At 39.5% G+C, this 5801-nt stretch overlaps 1 pseudogene; it reads right to left on the bottom strand.

Moving 5' to 3' along the window:
* Nucleotides 1-658: 658 nt before the first annotated feature.
* On the bottom strand, nucleotides 659-2036 carry LOC109453134 (nucleophosmin-like; annotated as a pseudogene).
* Between the last annotated feature and the right edge of the window lie 3765 nt (nucleotides 2037-5801).

Below are 5801 nucleotides of genomic sequence, written 5' to 3'. Positions count from 1 at the left end.
GACATTCTTTAATTTATATTTCTCTGATGATTAGTGACATTGAGCATCTTTTCATAGGTCTAGTGGCCATCTGTATGTCCTCATTGGAGAAATGTCTATTCAGGTTCTCTGCCCATTTTTTAATTGGATTATTTGTCTTTTGAGTGTTAAATATGAGTTCTTGATATATTTTGGATATTAACCCCTTATGGGACGTATCATTGGAGAGTATCTTCTCCCATTCAGTGGGTTGTCTTTTCCTTTTGTTGATGGTTCCTCTTGTTATGCAAAAACTTTTTAGTTTGATGTAGTCCCATTTGTTTATTTTTTCTTTTGTTTCTCTTGCCCAAGGAAACATATCCCCCAAAAATATTGATAAGAGCACTGTCAGAGAGTTTTCTACCTATGTTTTCTTCTAGTTATTTTATGGTTTCAGGTCTTACATTTAAGTCTTTAATCCATTTTTAGTTTATGCTTTATATGATGTAAGAAAGTGATGTTGCATTGTATTGCTGTTGCTCTCCCTTTATATCCGTCAATATTTGCTTCATATATTTAGGTGCTTCTACATGGGGTGTGTAACTGTTTACAAGCGTTATATCCTCTTGCTGGATTGATCCTTTATCATTATAAGATGTCCTTCTTTGTCTCGTGTTATAGCCTCTATTTTTTGTTTGTTTGTTTTCACTTTATTAAAATTCTGAGTTTATTTCACATGTATATTTTTGTTTCCCCACCATTTCCATTTGTCTGACCCCCACTACTAACTACTATGTCCTATCATAACATTCCCTACATACTTAAAACCAAGCAAAGGGTGGAGTTCCGTCCTTAAAAACTAAACAGGCATTTTGGACAACACATTCTTGGCAATGGAACCTGGACAACATTGATTAGACACAGTAGGGAAAGGTCTCACTCTGCATTATAAAAAGGACAGCCAGATAGAACTGTTACAGAAATGAAATAAGATGGAAAATTTTAACAAACTGTTTAAACTATTTTCTTAAAAAGACTTCCTCCAGTGCCAGAGATCTTGAATAGCCTCCTGGTCAGTCATCCAGAAGCAATTGTTCACATAATTGATGAACTTGGTTTCCACTTTGGGAAGAGAACCACCTTTTTCTATAATTGCTTACATTTTTGTTTTAATGTCTTCTACAGAACTAGGCCCTTTTGGTGTTTTAAGAGTTTTTTTCCTGTGTTTTGAAGGATTCTTGACCTTTTGATCTTGGTGTTGATGGTTTTGAGGTTCCATTCTGGTTTGATTTTTGTGCATTTTGGGCTGGATTATCTCAAACAGGTTTCTTTATAGGAGCTTTGTCTTCTGCTCCCTCATCATCAAACTCGTCATCATCATCATCATCTTCATCAGCAAGTTTTAATTTTTTCTGTGGAAACTTGCTACCACTTCCAGGGGCAGACCACTTCCCAGACATATGTAGGAGTTTCACATCCTCCTCCTCCTCATCTTCTGACGGCATCTTCCTCCACAGCTACTAAGTGCTGCCCACTAACATGCACAGGCCCTGAATCACACTTCAACTGTAAGACCACAGGTGGTGTTATTTCGAAACCCCCAAGGGAAACTGTTGGCTGTACTGACGTTGCCAAATCTGCCAGTGTTACTTTAATGGGACTGCCTTCATAATCCATTGCCTCTGCTTCAACAATGCGCAATTCACCCTTTGTACCAGCCCCTAAACGGACCGTTCTTGAAGATAATTGGTGCTCATTTTCATCATTATGCACTTTAAAGTGATCATCTTTGTCGGCCTGTAGTTCACAATGGAAAAGATAGCTGTGGGGCCTCAAGGGGCTTGTGTCCATGTCCATCAAATCTTCCATGGGGTGGTGGCACACACTTAGGTGGGAGAGAAAATGGACGGAGATAAACGACTACTGCTTGGCGGAACAGACACGCAGGATGGAATGACACCAGGGACTATGGCCTTTGTTTTAAAATCTATTTTGTCTCATATAACTATTGCTACCCCAGTGTGTTTTTTTTTTTTTTTCATTTCCATTTGCATGAAATATCTTTTTCCATCCCTTTACTTTTAGTTTGTATGTGTCTTTCTATCTAAGTGGGTTTCTTATAGACAGCATACATATGGGTCTTGTTTTGTTATCCGTTCAGCCATCCTGTGTCTTTCAATTGGAGCATTTAATCCATTTACATTTGAAGTAATTATTGATAGGTATGTCGTTATTGCCATTTTATTATTCATACTTATGATTTTTTCCCCTTCTTCTTAAAGAAGTCCCTTTAGCATTTCTTGTAATACTGGTTTGGTGTTGATGAGCTCCTTTTTCCTGTCTGGGAATACACTTGTTCTCAAAAGTACTATGTGGCTGTGGTGAGGTGTCAGCCTGAACTCATGACTGTAACAGGTGTACGGCTGTGGCACACGGTGGGCTTCTCCTGTTATCTGTATGTTGCGTCTTTATTGCTGATCTTCAGTATTTCTCACTTTCTCTCAAATCCTGTTACTCATGTTCTCTGTTTCCTTTTGAATTTTGAAATGTCCTCCTTTTCATCTGCAACTTCTCTTAAGGGATTATTCCTTGTGTTCATTATTCATTGTTTATACTCTTGTCTTCCTTTTACTTTAGTCTTCATTTATGAAATGCTTTTCTTTTTTATTTTTAATTCTTTTATGGGACCTGTCACTTCATTTTTGAGTTTTAAAAATTGACTTATGGTGGGTGTTTTTTTCCTCCTCATGTTTTCTATCATTTTCTTAAACATTTTTAGCTTAATTTCAAATAGCATGTTACAATTTTGGTCTTTTTGTGAGCACATCCTTCTGAAGTGCTTTCATTCTCTGTAGGAATATTATTCTGCCTATTGTCACTTTTCTTGTAGTAACTTTTGTATGGGACTTGACCTTGAGCCTTTTCTGTCGCTTTTTATGTGGATTTAATGTTCATGAGCTTGTAGCAGGAGGCCTGGTACAGATGGCTTTCCTCCTTTCATGGAGATCCCTCTTCTGCTGTTCTCGTGTGATTTTAACACACATGGTGGCTGGCCTTTGGAGATGCCTGCCTTTATGCCCCCCACACACACTTTTTTACCCTGTCCTGTATGTGTCTCTATCATCCATGTCCTGCTCAATTCTGATCCCGCTCCCAGCAGTTTTCCCTCCGTGTGGTGCTCTGTCCTGGAAGGAGGCCCTGGCTAGTCATTTCTGAGAGCTCACAGGGCCTGCATGTTCCAGCTCCTTCAGACATGACCAGGCCACCCTGTGCTCACCCACTATCCCAGCAGCAGCCCTTTGTCAGCTTCACCTGCTAGTATAAAACTGTCCTGCCACCACGCTGTCCAGGGCACACTTGTAGGTGTTCTGGGACCCCCTTACTCAGGCAGGCATGTTACTGCCCACTTCCCTCTCCACACAGACCTAACACCCCAAGTCTGTGCCTGGCATGGGGCTCAACCCCACCCACTGGTACCTCAGGCTGCAGGGGACTATCTTAGCTCCTGGTTTTGTTATAGATGTTGTCCTCGAATATTTTTTATTTTAAAGATTTATTTCTTAATTCATTTTCAATAGCAATAATAATCCCATTACATGTTAACATAAACAACTAATTTTTTAAAATGAAAAGGAACTATATTTCTGAAAACACAACATTTAGTGAGAAGACTGGCATGTTTTATGTTTTTGCAAATATCTTCATGTCTGGTTAATAAACAACAGTTGGATTCTTTTTTTTTTATCAATACAAATACTATATTTTATTGATTTCTAAAGAACAAAAAAGTACTTTCAGGTTTATTTAATGCAGTTTCACTCTGACATAGAGCTGTTTGTTTTTTATCACTCATGTTATGAACTTTTATTGTCATCAAAGAGCCAAGTGTACTATTATGTAATATATGTAGACAGTTGGATTCTTATGTCTGGTTTTGCATTTAATGTGTTAGGCTGTAGCATGTCGTGTGGCCTCTGGGAAAACTCCACTGTGCACTTTATTCTTCTATCTATTTGAGCTACCTGTTTTTAAGTGGAGATTTTGAAATATCCCAAAACTATGCTGCCCTTGTCATCTTCCCAGAATCCTTCATAACCTTTTTGATGGGAGAAGGAGGGTAATGTAGGTGAAACTGTAATGTCCTCTCTCACCAGATCTACTTAGCATTGCATCGGAGGGCTTAGCTTGTTCAAAAAAGGCAGGAAGAAGAAATACAAGGCATAAGGTTTGGGAAAGGAAAAACTAAACTGTCATTATTCAGACACACATAATGTAGAAAACCCAAAGGAATTTATTGATAATCTATTAGAATTTACAAGTAAATTTAGCTAGGTTGCTGGATACAAGATCAACATACAAAAATTGGTTGTTTTTCTATATACCAGCAAGAAACAAATAGAAAATAAAAATCTTTAAAAGTTACCGTTTATAAGAACATCAAAAAACGTCAACTACCTATGAATAAACTGAACAAAAGATGTGCAAGACTCTACATCGAAGACTACAAGGTATTGTTGAGGAGAAACTTAAAGAGACCTAAATAAATGGGGGGAGATCTCAATAACTGAGGAAAAACTCAAAATTAGAAAGGTGTCAATTTTTCCCAAACTGATCTATAGATTCAATGCCACCTCAACAAAAACCCAGAGGGCTTCGTGTGTGTGTGTGTGTGTGTGTACAAACTGACAAGCTGATTCTAAAATTTAAATAGGAAAGCCAAGGACTGAGAATGACAAAGACAATATGGGGGATAAAAGAAGATGTAGTGGGCTTACTTTCCAGATGTCAGTGAAGGAGAGAACACACATGCAAAGCAATGTACGGGCGAGAGGTTGGACATATTGTGATTTTACAGAAAACCAACACATTTCTATAGTCTCAAATGAAATAGCTTCACAGTACTTTCCCACATTTTACATCAAAGGAATTTCAAGTAAGGAGGGAAACAGGACATGGCCCTAGCACTTTCCCTGGCTGTTTCATGATGGCTTAGGGTCTGTGAGAATTTGGTTTAAGCCTTCCTGGGACCCTCCACTGACTTCTAACAGTAACTAGACAAACACTAACTCCTAACACGCCTCGACTCTCCCCATCTGAGCCAATGGATTCTCCTGGAGTCACCTCAGTTCTTTGGCAGGATTTTGTCCAGTCGCCAGGAGGCCTCAACTTCAAAAGGCAAAGCCAAACTAGTTTGTCATTTTCATTACAAAATGACTAGCTAATCTTTGGACCAAAGTGCAATGTCAGGAGCTGCTGGTTTTCTTTGCTCAGGGGAGAAGCTATTGAAATGGCCCACAAATCTCAGTTGGCAGTTTCTTTTATTTATGACCCAAGACTCACGCACTGTTGAAATCTTTGGTGAACCATTGAAAACTGACTTGAAAAACAAAAGACTAGGAGGGAAGTCAAGTTGGAGAGAAGCGGCTTCTCAGACTTGTTCAATCGGGTTAGGAAAGCCATTAATCCATGGGAGGGAGAGCCCAGCAATTTCTGGGTCCTTCAGGCTGTTTCATTCCTTGGGAATTAACGCATAGGATCCTGCAGGTTTTAACAAATAGGGCCAGAAGAGGAGAAAGGGAGGCACCCAGAGCATGTGAGGCCACGGTCCCAGGGATGGAGCAAAGGAGTGCTTCTCTGTGTGCAGGAGGTACCAGCTAATGTAGGGAGTCCTGTCGTCCATGAAATGGTCAAGAGTCAGTTTAACTACATTGCACGATACAAACAAGGGCTTAACGAGGATGTGAAAATTTACTGTGCAAATGTGGCTCAACATGTCGCTGTGAGTGGAGGTGCATCTCCACAGCAGCCCTGGCCCTGCAGCTTTGCAGACGCTCTATGTCACC

Source organism: Rhinolophus sinicus, chromosome 8 (assembly GCF_057876585.1).
Source record: "Rhinolophus sinicus isolate RSI-liver-muscle chromosome 8, RSI-T2T, whole genome shotgun sequence".
Lineage (NCBI taxonomy): Eukaryota > Metazoa > Chordata > Mammalia > Chiroptera > Rhinolophidae > Rhinolophus > Rhinolophus sinicus.
Note: the sequence above shows the minus strand (reverse complement) of the source record. Positions and strands in the feature narration are given on the sequence as shown.